The following is a 16,917-nucleotide window of genomic DNA, read 5'->3' as shown; positions in this document are numbered from 1 at the left end:
GCTCTGGAGTAGGCTTCCATGGGAGGTTCCCATCATTGGAGATTTTTAAGAAAAAGGTTGGACAAACACCTGTCAGGAATGATCTGGGTTTACTTGGTTCTGCCTTACCACAGGGGGCTGGTCTTGACGACTTCTCAAGGTCTCTTCCAGTTCCACATTTTTGTGATTCTATAGATATTTTCACATGCCACAGGGATCCAGGTCAGGCCTTGTGGTACCCTATTGAGAAGAGACGTGGCAATCTATATCTTTTTTTTAACAGGTTTCTTAGATGGAGACTTGTCCTTCTGTTTTTTAGAAAAGCTGTGTTGTGTTCCATCCTATTTTGCTGATGAAGAGGCTTTAGAAATGGAAGTAGCAGAGGAGAATTTCTGAGGTGCTGGGGCTTCAGAGGCAGTTATAGCACTCACATGACCAGAAAACTAGCTGCCTTGCTAGAGAGGCAGTATTTGAACTCAGGTGAATTTTGTTCAGCCATTAGTGCTGAAGCCCAGTACCTGGTAACTAAAAGAGAGTGAAAAAACCACCTGGAACGGAAACCTAATAAAAAAACTATCGTAAGCTAACCAGATAACTACTAACCTTCAAAAATTCCAGTTGTAATAATAAGTGTGCAAAAATCAGGGACATTGTTTCCTTAGTTCTGTCTTGCCACCACAGGTAGTAAGAGTCAGTTGGCCCCACTTTGTGCCCTCAAAGGGTGGGGGCACCTGAGGGCACTCATAGCATAGGCATAGCCCCAATGGACACTACTGGCAAAAAGAATCCTGTCTTGAGTGCATTCGCTCATAGAGTGGAATATATCTATGAACAAGCACTTGAAGAAGAATCTGAAATTTATTCCACTTTCCCCAAACTGAAATGAGGATAAGTTGTCTTTACGGTATATCCAGAAAATACATGTTATTTGATTTCATCCTGTAAATGTACAGTTGACATTTTTACTCACAATTCTATATAAAAAGATCTCCAGGAAAAAACTTGCATTATAAATAGTATAGTAATATGATGATTGCAACATTGTCTATGGTTATCAAATGATGATAAGCAAGGACATGCATAACTTCTTCTGAAGCATTCATTTTTCAAAATGAAGGAAGCCAACTCATAAGGGAAAAGGACATAGATCCTGACAAGTCTGTAGGCACTAGCAAACATTAACAAAAAGTTGCAGTGACTGATATATTAATGTAATGCTGCCACTGTACTATATTCAGAAATTTACAACTGTTGATGCTTTTGTGTCCAGTCAAAAGAGTAGGTATCATGATTTCTGCTATGTTTGACATTCTCTATATTTTCCACTTAATGTTAATCTCTGTATAGTACTCAATACTTGCTTTCTATGAGAGAGACAGAATAAGTAGGACTCTCACAAATGGGATAATACATTTGAAGACAGCTGACCAAATAAAAGAGATAGCTGGGATGAAAATTTCTTGACATTTTTATGAACTCATCATTTTTGCCATTTAATGTATAAAAAGAAAAACCTATTTCTACTGATTGATTACTTTAATGAATAAATGTACTTGGTGGTTTGAGTGGATTAAATTTCCCTTGCTGGCAGGAACTGGCCTTAAATGAAAGTGTTTTGAAGGTCTGTTCATTTCTCCTCCACTCGAAAAAAAGATAGAAAATCAGTCTGAATTTCAAACCACTTTGATCTCTGTGTATATTTTATAAACTATTACCTGGTCCCCTCTGAGCCCCCATGGAGTAAAAACCAATTACAGGGCCTCAGATTGTGTGCTCAGGTAATTTTAAAAGCAAATTTTTCAAAATGTCACTGATATGTTGAACAACACACTGTTCCCTATAATTATAACCTTCTTATGCATAATACTTTCTTCCTTTACTCAGCACCAACACCCTCCTCCATCTTACCCCATCCATGCACAGAAAATAAAGAGCTGGTAATGATAGCATCATGGACTATTTGGAGACAGGGAAATTATTCAAAAGAATTAGTGATCAAAAACAAAACAAAACAAAAAAACCCAGAGAAGCTGCATGTTTTGGAAGATGAACTGCAGGAGAGGATAATTTCCTGTTTGTGGCTCTGTTTTGACACTACTAAACCAGTGCCCAAAAGTGTGAACTTTTTGTGCAATGTTGCTCAACCTGAGGTTCTCAACTTTGTAGCTCCTCTTAGATTTCCAAGTGGTTCTCTTTCAGTTCAGAGTAATGTATCACGTGATGTCCTGTAACATGCATCACGTGATATGCTGATATCAGTAGAGCCATTTTCTTGTGTGGAGGGACTGACAATTTCAAACACACAGACTTGTATTCACATGTACATATTCTCACAAAGACAGACACATGAGCAGATGAGTGAATGTGTATTTACATAGGAAGCTAACTAAAGTACATGATGATGTCCATTGTGATCATATTTTAGCTTTAAGAAATTGCTCTAATGGGAAAATATGTAATAATTACCACATCATCAAAATCTTTATTGATAGTTTTGTATTCTAAATATGTTTGATTACTTTGTGACTTAATGATCGAGTGCTTCTTTTGCTCGAGTGCTTTTTAAAGGTTGAATGCTACTGCTCTAGTGACTAAATTAAAATATAAAGAGCAAAATGCAGAGACATGATACTTTTATTTTTCCTATAAGCATTTGTTTCAAGGAGCTTCACTATGGATTAACCCTGTAAAATTACCATATACATAAATGCAGATTGTATCTTTTTTCCTTTAGTCATATGCTCCATGTTTCATTCAGCCTTGTTTTGTCTCCTGCTATCCGCTGTAATTGTCCTTATACAACACGTGAAACATCTCAAAACAGCAGAAGTTTTGAAATCTATCATATAAGTATGGTAGCTCGATAGAGAGGAGGCATCCTGAATTTCTCTTTCTTCACGTCTGAGGTTTCAACTTTACATATATATTTATACACATACACACACACACACATTTAGTTATAGTGCCATAGCTTTATTGATTATTTTTCTCTTCACTTTCCCATTTTTAGGGGGTAGGGTGAAAGACGTCTTCTAGTTTTATTAATGTCTAGGTGAAATAACTAAATTTGTTCCAGTGTTGTCTTGTGGCCACTTTCTGTCATATCAGAAAGTATTTATATAAACTTCAAAAATGGCTGTGTGATGGGTGAAAGACGTTGAATTAGGCCAGGTGGGCCCAATCAGCCAATTAAGCTGCAAACAGGGGAGATGTAAGGCTGAGTGGAGGTCACAAGTTAGAAGGAAGCTCACCTATGAGGGAACAGGCAATGGCTTCTATAAAGCCGGGGGACCGGCAACAGTATGTGATTCTTTCTCCCTGAGGTAAAGTTAGACAGGAACTCATGAGAAAGGGTTTACCTAGGAGGCCTAAGAGACAGAGGTCTGACTAGGAAGGCTGATAAAGGAAAAGCTTAAAGAAGCACTGTAGGAAATAATCTAGGGCAGAGAGCAGTAGGGCAGATGAAGTCCCAGATCTTAACTGCTTGCTATAGGGCTATGGACTGGAACCCAGAGTGTGGGCCTGGATTCCTCTACCATCCACTGCAGTGTGGTATTGCTTGGAGCAGTGACTGGGAAGTTGGTGGAGTCACTGCAGAAGTGACATAGTCAGGGTAGTGGATGTGAGGACTGTCTGATGCTGCTTGTACAGAGGGACTTTAGAAGACTTGACCAAAAGGGGAAATCAATGTGACCTGGCTGGAAGGCTGAGTCATGGAGCAGCAGTACTGCAACTCCATGAGCTGGAGGAGAGCTGCACTGGTGGATGAGAAGAAAGAAGATGCTTAACTGGGCAGAACTAATCTCCAGATTTGCCCAAAGCAGGTGAGTAGAGAGCAGCCTGTGACAGGCTTGACCTAGTAAACTCAGATTCTGTCAGTGATGTCAGAAGAAAAAGATTTCTCATAAAGATTGATGGATGCTATCTTTCCTTTCCTACTGGTTTAGTCACTGGGTTCTCCAAAAGCTAGGCAGCTACAAAAGTGCTATGTCATGAGGCCTTTGACATCTGAACGTAAGTAGCCAAGAGACTGTAAAGAGAGCAGCAGAGCCAATTTACAGCAACAGGTAGTGATGATACAGAATCTCATCCAAAGTGGTATAAGCAATGCCTGCCTTGATGAATTTCAACTAATGCCATTTTATGAAATGGGCCTCTGAACTGAGGAACTCCTGAGAGCAACTTCACGTAATTGGCCAACTAGCACAGGCTGACATTGTAAGGTTCTCTCCAGGTTATCGCCAGAAGTACTACCTTTGTGCATCAGGGCTGGCAATTAGTTGTGCACAAAGGTGTGCAGCATCATAGTGGTACAGCACAGAGACATGGTGCTCAGCAGTGTCAATGTAAGTCACTAAGGTATTCACAGCTGCTGTATTCAGAGGTACCTATGATTTGAACATCGAGATTAATCTCTCTAATTTCTAGTCCTTTCATTCAAAGTGGGATTTTTCCCATGGTAACTCTCAGAAATCCCAAACATCACATCAGATGAATAAGACAGTCAAAGTTGACATACAGATATAATTCTCCACTGGTGCAGCTCCACAGCTGGCAGCAAGTAGTTCTTAGGGAATGTCATCACCATGTTGCATAGATCTGTTCTGTGCACACTTAGATGACCCAGTGGTTAAAAACAAACTGTAACTCTGGGAGATTCCTTAAAATCCTTAGGACAGATGCTTCCTAACCAGGAACCATACTAAGATGTGGTTCTTACTGTAGTGTAGAAATAGACTAAAAGGCTACAACAGTTATAAACAGAAGCTGGAACAGACGTAACAATTCACTACATATGCTCTGGCAGGAAACCCAAATGTGGCAGGTTAAAACTTTACACTGAGTAGGCTTCTTGAATAGATAAAAGCAATACATGAATACTTCAAACAATGTCAAATAGGACAAATAATGGAAGGAAACTAGTTTTTTATTTTTTTAATTGGTCATGTGTTAGAGCTCTCTGAGACTCAACTGTGTCTTACGTATAGAATATGACTGATGTCAAATCTTACCTCAAATACACGTTTTCCTTGAGGACACCAAAAAAGAATTTGATGCAAACCCTGAAACCTCTTCTGTTATACTGACAGTGTTCGGGGCCAAATGGAAGTTGCACCATCTTCTACAAGCACCGAATTTGGCTTTGTCGCTATAGTTCCCAAGTGATCCAAGGATAAACATCTATGTTTCAGAATGAGCACCACTGTGTGGGCTGGCAACATAACCAGATCCTCACTTTAAGGGGAACATTGAGGTCATCTTTCATCCTGGGGCAAACACAGAGCATTGGAAAGATGTAATATTACAAAAACTTTGTGACAAGCTGCCATCATCTCCTGCAGGGCAAATACAGGAGTCTAGTGTTGAAGACGAGCTATCAGAGTTTGCCTTAGGTGCTGACAGCACTTCTTTAACACATTCGCTTCTCTAACACAAGCCTCATTACCAACAACAGCTGCTACTGATCGAGATGCTACTGAGCAGGCATCTTCTCTTGGTTGGCTACAAGGCAAAAGCAATCCTGTTGAAAACATGGCCTGGTGTCCTCTGGGGAGAGGGCTAGATTATTTGCTTATCTGGTGACTACAAACACATCTAATAGTGATCGAAGAGTGCTTCTGTGTAAATCTTGAGGAAGACCAGTTGATCTTTTCTAGAATCAAAAGAGAAAGCTGTAGTATGATCCAGCCAGGTTTGTTTCATACATCTGAGCTTCCTGCCATCTGGTGTATATTCAGAATCCATCTCCAACACAACATGGGCTATACAGTCATAGAATAAAGAATAGCATTAATCTCAGGTAATGTAGCGCGTTACTGAGCATGTATGCTGAAAATAACCATGTTTTCATCACAGGAGTCTGTATTATGCAAATACTGCATACCCCAAAAAACAGCCTGCAGGCAGTGATTCAGTTACAATTGTGTTTGTTTTCAAAAACTTAGATGGAAAAACCTAGCATTTTTTCCCTCTAACTAAAGGGACACACAACTTATATTTTCTGTAATTAAGCATATCACATTCACAACCAATAAACTATGCCAAGACCATATTTAGTCTTGGTGTACTTCCACTAAAATTAGTGGAATTACTCTAGGAAATTAGCAATTGTTTGTATTATGGCAGTGCTTAGGAACCCCAAATCTGGACCAGAATCCCGCATTATGCTAGGCACTGTTCAACCAGAACAAAAAGACTGTTCTTGCCTCAAAGAGCTTGTTGGGTCAAACAGCACTGGAGTTACACTAGCTATGATTTGGTCTGTTCTGTGGCTAACATTAAGCTCTTCTTCTCATTTCCTTACTGCATGGAACAAATCAACTTTAGGGTTTTTTTCCCTTTAATGAAATCTTTGATTCTAGAAGACAAAAAAGTGGTAAGTGATGGTGATTTTGATCTAGGGGATGTGGGCTGAAAAGATGATAGAATACAGCTCTTCTAAATCCAGATAATGTCCATTAAACACAAGTCCATCATTCTCTCGTGACAGAGGCAATCATTGCCTGACACTTGAAATTTTCCTTTCTGTAACAACCAAACTATCTTTGTTAGGACCTCAGATTTTTTTTTAATATAAAACAAACAAAAAAAATTTTAAGTTGTAAACTGGCCATGATCCAAAATCAGACCCTCCCATCCAAAACCAACTCTGCTTTGGCCCTAAATCTCCTGAAAATAGCTGACAAGCTTTCGGAGTTATCAACCCTTTTCTAGGTTTGGCTCTGCAGCTGAACTTCAAACCAGAGCCACAACCTAACTGGGGACCCAAATGTAACACCATGCATTCCAATGGAGACAGTAACAGAAGAAGGGAGAGAGAAAATAAGAAGTGAGGTTTTGCTAGTGGATTTCGTGATGGGACAAAAGCATCCTACTGCCATCCTAGCACCAACAGAATTAAGCACATGCTTCAGTGCTTTGCTGAATTGGAGCCTATATGTGTACATGAGATCAGCCTCCTCTGGACTGTGACAAACCTCACTTGTTCTACTTCTAGGGTTGCACTTTGGGAGTAAGTATGTTGTCAGCAGAGTGGGAGGACTGCCACTTTAAATGGTCTTAGGCTAAAATCAACTCCTGGCTATTCAAACAGCCTGAAAAAACCCCACTCAACTTTCAGACTCAAAGTCTTCTTAATGCAGTGCAAAAAGACAAAGGCTATTGATCTTAACTTTAGAGTTATTTTTTGAATTCACCTGATTATTGTCTGGAAATATATAGCTTTGACAGTACTTAGCATTAAATCTTAACATAGATTTGGGGCTAGAAGCATATTCTTTGCTATGCAATACAGAGCGGGCCAAATGAGAAGAAAAGTTGGTGGCATGGGGGAGAGATGGAATTCACAGGGACAGAGAAGAGAGATCATGATGCATACACACCAGCCCACATAAGACCCTCTATGTTAGAGTGCCGCAGAAAAGCAAGGGGCACATCTGACAGGAAGGGGATGGTGCTGGTCTTTAGGCAGCATGCTCTTCTGGAGAACCCACATTTTCCAACAGAAGAGTCCATGAAAGTAAGTGCTGCTCAGAGCAACACTAACTTCTGCACCTTGCTTTCTATTCCCAATTCCACCACCCCATGGAAGGAATAGGGATGTACACAGTGATGAGCTGCCAAAATATTAACAACGGGTTCCCTCCTCCTCACCCCACGAGGGGGTCGTCCCTCCCCTACCCCCTGGGACTCCTGCCCCGCCCACCGGCACTCCTGCCCCATCCAATCTCCCAAATTCCTTGACACCCCACCCCCAGGACCCCTGCCCCATCCACCCCCCTTCCCTGTCCTCTAACTGCCCCGCCACCCGCCCCACGTCCAACCTCCTCCTCTTATCCTCTGATGCCCCCCGGGACCCCGCCCCATCCAACCACCCCTTCTCCTGTCCCGACCGCCCCCCAGGACCCCTGCCCCTGACTGCCTCCCACCGCCCCAGCCAACCCCTGGTCCTTCCTGACTGCCCCCACAGGACCCTTGCCCCCATTCAACTCCCCTGTTCCCTGCCCTCTGACCACCCCGAATCCTGACCCTAATCCACCCCCCACCCTCTATCCAACACCCCCTCTCTGCTCCCTGCCCCCCTTACCGCGCTGCCCAGAGCTGCGTCGCCCGGCCAACCGGAGTCGGGGGCCAGGAGCTGGCCCGGAGCCACACCGCCCGGCCGGCAGGAGTCGGGGACCGGCCTGGAGCCGCGCCGCCCAGCCGAAGTTGGGGCCAGGGCTGTGGCTGGAGACTTGTGGCGCCTAGAGCCCTCCTCATGCCCCCCACCCCAGCTCACCTACAGGAAGCTGCTGCTTCCTTCTCAGCCTTCCCAGGCTTCCCGCGCAAACAACTGATTGGCGGGAAGCCCGGAGGGGGAGCCTTCAGAGGAGGATGCAGAGGCAGAGCTGGAGCCAGGTGAGCTGCCGCCGGGTGCAGGGCAGGGAGCTGCTGGAGCTTTTGTTAAATTTAAAAGCCCTTTACAACCAGTTCTAAAAGGGTTTCTAAATTTAACAACTGGTTCCCATGAACCGGTGGGAACCGGCTCCAGCTCACCACTGGATGTACAGGCAGAGCAGGATGACTACTAGCTAGCTAGGGAGCCACCTGTACTGCCAGTGTTGAAAGGGACAGGCCTGGAAATCACCTGCAAATACACCTCTACCTCGATATAACGCTGTCCTCGGAAGCCAAAAAATATTACCGCATTATAGGTGAAACCGCATTATATAGAACTTGCTTTGACCCACCGGAGTGTGCAGCCCCGCCCCCCCTCCCCCCGAGCACTGCTTTACCACATTATATCCAAATTTGTGTTATATCGGGTCGCATTATACTGGGGTAGAGGTGTACATGCATTTCTTTTGCACCCAAAACTCTCAATTACTTTAATCAAAGTTTTGGTCGCTCATGTAGAATGGGTCGCATAGTTGCTACTAAATGGTTGCCATGCAGTTAGTAAGCAAAACTTATTTTTCTTTCAATTTTAAAGGTATATAGTGTGTAAATATTCATTTTAATTACAAAAGGAACCTTCTATGTACTTTAGCAATGGGCACCAATAAAATATCTACATAAATGCATTTATTTAGCTTACAAATTTTTCACTGAAGAGAACATTTTGGATTTTTTATCTCCTGGCTGTCAACTAAAACCTTTCAAATGTGAGGAATTGCTAATCCAAGGGTCCTGTGGGGGCAGTCATGGAAGAGAAGAAATCAAAATCTGTTGCAGCTAGCAAAAGAAATAGAAACCAACTATATATAGGGTGTATGCAATTTTATGCACCCTATACACACACACACACACACACACACGCACGCACACACACAGTGTATGTATTAAACACAAAAAAAGTTAAAAGAACATTTTCAAGCACTCAAAAATGTAGGAAATGCCAGAAGTAAGCAACCTTATTTTAGCCCCCCATGCAACCTTAATTCACCCTCGTTTATGATATAGTCTTCAATGTGTGAGATACTCTTTAATTACATGATCACATTTTTTTCCACAGGATTCCTTGATAAATATTTGTTCAGAAGTGGAGAGAAACTGCCATTCTCTATGCTAATTATAAAGATTAGATTAGGAAAGTTCCATTGCATGAGTTGGAAAGAAAATAATCAATAAACCATATTTCAATGACTATACATTACTAATAACATAAATGTCTACAGGCAAATCGTATCCCCTCTACTTCCCTATGGATATATATTAATAAATAAGCAGTGTAAACAGTGCAATTCCATTGTGCAAGGTGGAAGCATGATATGCACAAAGGGTCTGTTGTGGCCATTCTGTTTATGAGGGACACAGAGGGAAGGTGGGCTGGAGAAGGAGCAGAGTCAATCAATCTTAGATTGCATAGATCTACCATAAAAACCTCTCTGCAGAGAGAGAGTGTGGGGGATGTGGATGTTACTGCACAGTTCAGAAGATAGAAGGATTGTATCCCAACGTAACTACAAAAGGTCTGGGCCCAGGTTCAGCATAGGGCACGTGATTTGCCCCATCTGTATAATATATATATAAAATACAGACACGTGCCAGAGAAGGTATTTGCAGGATAAAATGTAATACAATAAGTAGTACATTGCACATTCTATTTATAATAAAACCAGCATTTAGCATAGATCGACAGATTAGATACACAATACCTATTTATATTATTTTTCAGAAGCCTCGGACAATTAATGCAAGAACTATTTTGAGACTTAAAGTTACAAAGACAAAATTATGGTACAGCTAACAGCAATATGACACACTAGGATTTTCTGGCATGTAAAGCTCATTTTAACAGATACCAATGTGACATACATAAAGCTGTCAGGCTTTCTCCAAAGGATAGTCATCCACTTCATGTTTCAAGTGCCAAATTAATTATATTTGACATTTAATTTATAACCTCAGGTATTTTGGATTTAAAACTTGACTATGATAGCAGATTAAAGCAGTGTTCCATTTGACAGAATCTATTTTTTTTCAAGTTATTTTCATTGAGAGTGAGAGTCTAGATACAGATTTTTGTGTATCAAGCATGCATACAGGACATTGATACCTCTAAGCAAAGTGCACTTCATCATATCCCTCCTCCCCCACCCACTCTGTGGTGAATTATTTTACTTTGGGTCAAGTTTCTTTTGCAGAGTTAATCACAACACTCCACCTACTGGATTGATGCAGAACTGTGCATGAGAAAAGACAGGATTACAAATACAGTATTGCCAAGCAGCCTTTTGGTCAAGAGAAAATCATTATAAAAAACGTAAACAGTTGTGTATATATAAGTAATCTGTAAAGTCTCCTGTAAAGGTTTACAGTTAAAAACACTGCCAAGGTAGAACAATTTTTCAAACTAAACTGCAATTTTATAAAAACAATCTGAACATTGCCTTTTGTCAAAATATGCCTTTGAACCATAAGGAATCTTGCCAGGCACACCTTTCTCAGGAGAAGTGAATGGAAGTTATATATCAGTATGGCAGGACTTCTTAATTCCTATAAACAGGGTCCTATAGGATTGCTACATTTTTTGACTAAAAGTATAGTATCAGCTTGATACATGATTCATCCTGTGTTTAGGCCTATATACTGTCCTGGCAGGTAGCTAGATAGAAAACACCCTTTAGATTACCAATCTCTAACATTTATGATTTTATATGCCAAGCTCTCATCCATTGCAGATTTCAATGTAGATAGCTGATAGTGAATTAAATAAAACATTATTTTTAACAAATTTAAAAAGCAATTCACTGACACTGAAAAAGTTTGATAATTCTTTTCATGTAGCCTGAGGACTATACTTTACAAGTGTAACATCAAAACTAAGAAAAATTATATTTATGATGCATGAGAAATTCAAGACAACATTATAGCATTTTAACTTAGAAGGGCAGCACGTAATTAAAATACAAGATACAGTATGCATTCTTGAACAGAGTTACTTTGAAGTAATCAGGTTTCTAGTGCACATAATAATATTGAAGACAAACTGTACATGTTAAACTATTTACAAAGTTTCTCTCCTTTTGATTCCTCTGATTTTTTAAAAAAGTATCAGAGCAGAGAAATACTATATATGAATTTAGTAATATGTTTTTTAGTTAAAACTGATGGTATTTCTCAATGATAAAAAATACAATCAAGAAAGCAAGATGGTGCATATGTAGGCCAATGGACTGCTTATGAGCAAGATGAATGCTTAATTGACACAGTTAGGAGCAATGTGGTCTAGTGGAACAAACATAATACTGAGAATAAGGACTCCTGAGAGCTTATCCTAGCTACATTCCTTTTATATTATTCCACCTGCTTTAAAAATAAAAGGTCAAATTCTGCATCCTTACTCACACTGAATGAGATCCCAGCCATACTGAAATCAATAGGAGTGTTTTCATTGACTTCAGGAGGCCCAAGAGTTCACTCAAACAGTGTTATCTTATTATGAGATAAGATACTCAGAATAAGATAACACTGAGATAATACTCCTGTTCTTGTGGATACAGACTAACACGGCTGCTATTCTGAAACTTATTCTGAGAGCTGACCAAATAAGACTACATATACACTAAGTTACTATTCCATGAAAGGAGGCAGAATCTGACCCAAATAAATTATGGAACTATGACCCCTATATAGAATGGTATAGTTCAGTTATCTACTTTTTCCTCTTTGCCTTTTTACCTAAATCATTACAAATCAATAATTCAAACTAATAAATCTTATCTCTTGCTTTACACACATAGGGTTAAACTGTCACAGTCTTTACTGGGCTATGCTCCTCAGCCCTACTTAGAACATGACACAAGCAGAGAATGGAAGAGCAAATGGAAGACTTGCTTGTCCAATATTCTCCTTGTGAACAAATGAACAGACTGGGCACGTAGTAGGAGAATCCCTAGCTCTGCCCCTTTGCCTCCATACTCACCAAGCACAGTAACTGGCCAGTGCACGGGCAAAGTAAGATGCTCTGTGAAAAGGGGTGAAACAATTTACTCCTCCCTGCAGAACAAGGGAGGACTGTTCATTTCCGTGGCTGTGCAGCTATGTGCTACCTCAGGGGTCAGCAACCTAGGGCACACATGCCAAAGGCGGCATGTGAGCTGATTTTCAGTGGCACTCACACTGCCTGAGCCTCTGCTGCCGGCCTAGGGTTCTGTTCGGCAGCCTCCTGCAAGCTGGGGTCCCGTCCGCCAGTCCCAGGGGCTCCGCTGCTGGCCTGGGGTACCAACCGCCAGCCCCACTCAGCCCGCTGCTGGCCTGGAGTTCCGTCCACTGGCCACCTGCCACCCGGGATTCCATCTGCCAGCCCCACTCAGACCGCTGCAGGCCAGGGTTCCGGCCACCCGTCCAGGTGGCTCCGCTGCCAGCCTGGGGTCCTGGCTGCCAGCCTGGGGCTCTGCTCCTGGCCTCGGCCTGGCACTCTACAGCCACCTCCATCTGTGGCCCACCTTAAAAATTGTTCCAGCACCACTGTGATATTTTTAAGTCCTGATTTTCTGCTTACATCACTTTTATGCCACATGGAACAGCGCATTGTGTTTGACATCGTGTGTGCTGTCGCCATTTTTTTTCCAGCTATGAGTTGAGGGGTACATTTGACAAAATGTCAGCTCCTAAGGAAGCAAAGTTAGATATCCGTTTATTTCAGCCTTCTTGGGCAGACACATTTGGATTTATTCAAAAGAAGGACTGTGCTGTTTGTGCTTTCTGTTGTGAAAGTGTTGTTGTGAAAGTATGTCGCATATCAAGTACTGGATGACATTTTCAAACGAAGCATGAGAAACCTTTCTTGACGAAGCAGACAAGAGGGAATCGATCAAAAAGGCAGAAGCAGGATATAAGAAGCAAAACAGTGTTTTTAAATGCTTAAGTGTAAGAAAAATCAAGATACAGAAGGAAGTTACAAGATTGCACAGTGCATTGCAAAAAACGGAAAGCCGTTTACTGGTGGGGAATGTTGTCAAGAGGTGTTGTCAGATGCTACCGGTGTGGTGCTCTGCTCTCTCCAATGTTGGTATCACTCGGCTGCATGTGTCTGTTCCCTCTGTGTGCTGTCCCAGCTCTTCGAAGATAGCTGACACAGCAGACCCGAAGAGAACCCCCAATGACCACAGAGTCTAGTAAGGTACGAAGGCACGTCAGCCAGGTTTATTGCTGTATTGGACACAATAATAGTTCCCTGTAGGTTTCTTAGCCTAATTCAGGGCATACTACGAATATGTACCCACGGTCAATGGACTCGGCTCAGTTAGTGGTGGGACTTTCCACTGCCCCCTAGGCCGGACAAAGACATCGCCCCAGGGATGCATTCTTATACACAGGTACAAACAAGTTACACATCACTCCTGACGTATTGAGGTGCAACCCCTCTACGTAGCAAGGTACAAACCCCTCTACGTAGTAAGGTGCCGCCTCTCACCTTGTACATGTTGGTTCGATCACAAAACAACTCTATCCATCATATTACCCTTTTGCCCTGTCATTGGGATGGGTCAGCCTGTTCCTTGTTATCTGTGTGGAATGTGCAAGTATGTGAATGTTCTGATCTCTAGTGTTCAGTACCTTTTAGGTACATATCTTTTCTTGCATCAGCCCTTTCCTTGCCAGCTTCTGTGAGCAGGGCCTGCCTCTGGCTCACAGCTTAACTTTGCTTTATGTTAGCAAAGTCTTGACTATTACTTTAGTGCTGTCATAAACAGATAGCTAAGGGTTAATGTTCTTTTACCTGTAAAGGGTTAACAAAGGGAACCAAACACCTGACAAGAGGACCAATCAGGAAACCGGATTTTTCAAAGCTTAAGGGAGGGAATTTGTGGGGTTTTTTGGTCTTGGGTCTTTGTCTGTTCTGTGCTCTCTCAGCTATGAGAGGATCTATTTCCAGTCCTTCTAATCTTCTGTTTCCCAGTTGTAACTACAAAGGTAGCAAAAGTATAGTCTTTTAAATTGTTTTGCTGTATTTGCATCTGTGTATCTGGCTGGTGGAGTCTTTATGTGTATTTGGCTATAAGTACTTTAAATTGTATTGTTTTGGATAAGGCTGTTTATATCCTTTTCTATTGTTTATTCATTTTCTATAAGTTGAAAACCCTGTATCTTACCATCTAGGTTACAGAGAACTGTTATTCTATTCTTTCTTTCTTTTTTTATTAAAGTTTTGCTTTCGCTCAGGATAACCCAGGGAGGGGGAGCTGGGGATGAGATAAAGAGGAGACAAGGGGAAGAGGTTTATTTCCCTTTGTGGTAAGACTCAGGGCTTCTGAGTCTTGGGGTCCCCCAGAGAAGGTTTTGGGAGACCAGAGAGGGAGCCAAGCCCTGGAAATCACTTGGCTGGTGGCAGCGATATCAGATCTAAGCTAGTAATTAAGCTTAGAGGGTTCATGCTAGCTTCTCAGTTTATGAACGCTAAGGTTCAAATCTGAGTAGGAAGCTATGACAGCTTTGACTCACAATTTCAACCACTGATAGAAGAGATGGGCAGTGCTTATAACGACCTTCCACGTCACAACAACATTCAGTGGCTAAGTCATGACAAGGTTTTGGTGCGCTTTGTAAACTGTTTTGATGTAATCAAGGCCTTTTTGTCGGAAAAGGACAGAACTACCCTGAACTGGATGATGACAAATGGCTGTATAAGCAGTTTCTAACTGACATCACCACTCACCTAAACAAACTCAACTTCTGTCTCCAGGGTGCAGGGCAAATGGTTATGGATCTTTATGAAGTCTGGAAGGTATTTGTTGTAAAACTTTTTCTTGGGGTATTTAAACTTCGACTTTTCGCTATTTCCACCACATAAAAGAGCTATCAACATGTTGCAATGTCAGTGTCGATGAGATTGGAATGTACATGCAAGAACTGGAATCAGAATTTTCTGACAGATTTCAAGATTTCCAGCAATTTGGCCCAATGCTTTCTTTTCTAATTAAACCTGAAAAGTTCAATGAAAGTGACTTGGGTTTGTCTGTATTTCAGTGGATGGGTGTTGACGATTTCGAAATGCAGTTCATTCAGTTAAAAAGCTCAGAATTGTGGGCATCAAAGTTTGGAGATCTGCAGAGTGCGAAGCTACTGAGAGATCATAGGGCCTCTATTCTGACCTGCAGGACGCCCCTGCCAGTGAAATTAAACTGTTTGAAGAAAATTGCATTTGCAATGCTTTCAGCATTTGGATCCACATACCTGTGTGAACAGGTATTTTCACACATGAAATCCGTCCTCTGTCCCTCTCGGAGCCGGTTAACAACTGATCCTGTTGCCTGTATGCAGTTTAAAGTATCCAAATATGTGCCAGACATTGGAAAACTCAGCAAGGAAAAGCAAGGGCGTGGATCACATTAAACTGATAAGTTCTGCATTTTAATTTAATTTTAAATGAAGCTTCTTAAATGTTTTAAAAACCTTATTTACTTTACATACCACAATAGTTTAGTTATATAATAATGACATAGAGACCTTCTAAAAACATTAAAATGTGTTACTAGCACACAAAACCTTAAATTAGAGTGAATAAATGAAGACTTGGCACACCACTTCTGAAAGGTTGCCGACCCCTGTGCTACCTACTTAATTAGGGTAGATTGTAAAATTACAGTCTAATCAAGAGGAGTGGACTTGATTCTCCATTGGCATGAATACGTACTAAAATTCCATAGGCATGTATAACACCTGTGACTCCCCTAATCTTGTTCTGAATAATACCATGATGATAACTCAATAGTCCCTGAGTCTAAATTTTGGAATTCAAGGAGTGGCTGGTTCTATGATTTATCTGTCAATGGCCTCAGAGAGCCTAGTATTTGTGCTGACTCCACTTCTGTCATCAGCACTGTAGGAAGTCCCCCTAAAAATGCCTATAAACGATGTATAACCCCTAATTTTAAAACCCATGAAACAGGCAATAAATTAGACTAACACTTTAAGCAAAACTGACAAAGTGCAAAACCATAATAGGAATTTCAGCCTCAATGAACCCCTCTTTTACACAAATGCTCTAATTGGGCATGATCCGGTGAGATAAAAATAGGCTGGAGTCCGCAGACACGGCTCCCTAGCTATGGCTGAGGTGAGCTTTGCATTCAAGCAGCACTAGGAGATTGCATGCCTACACCTCACCGTGCTTCCTCCCCAGCCCCTGCGCTGGGAGCGGCGGGGCCGCGAGACGGGCACCTGGCAGGTACCGAGCCAGCCTCCGGGCGGTGTCCGTCTGCCACGCTGCCAGTCCCCTGAGGGAGGACAGCGGCATTAGCCCCACCCCCCACCTCCGTAGGTTACATCACAGGCCTGATTAACATACGAGACTCCTCCCCATCCCAGCCCCTTCACTTTGCGCACGAGTAAAGCAAGCTTCATGCTTTACTCCTCCCCTTTGCGCATGCGCTTCACGCTCCCCCTTCAGCCAGAGACGTGACCCCTCCCTGCGCATATTGTTATTCAGCCACATTCATCTCGGCGCAGGCG

Source organism: Chelonoidis abingdonii, chromosome 2 (genome assembly GCF_003597395.2).
Source record: "Chelonoidis abingdonii isolate Lonesome George chromosome 2, CheloAbing_2.0, whole genome shotgun sequence".
In the NCBI taxonomy this organism is placed as follows: domain Eukaryota; kingdom Metazoa; phylum Chordata; order Testudines; family Testudinidae; genus Chelonoidis; species Chelonoidis abingdonii.
The sequence above is the reverse complement of the archived record's forward strand: the minus strand, read 5'-3'. Positions refer to the sequence as shown.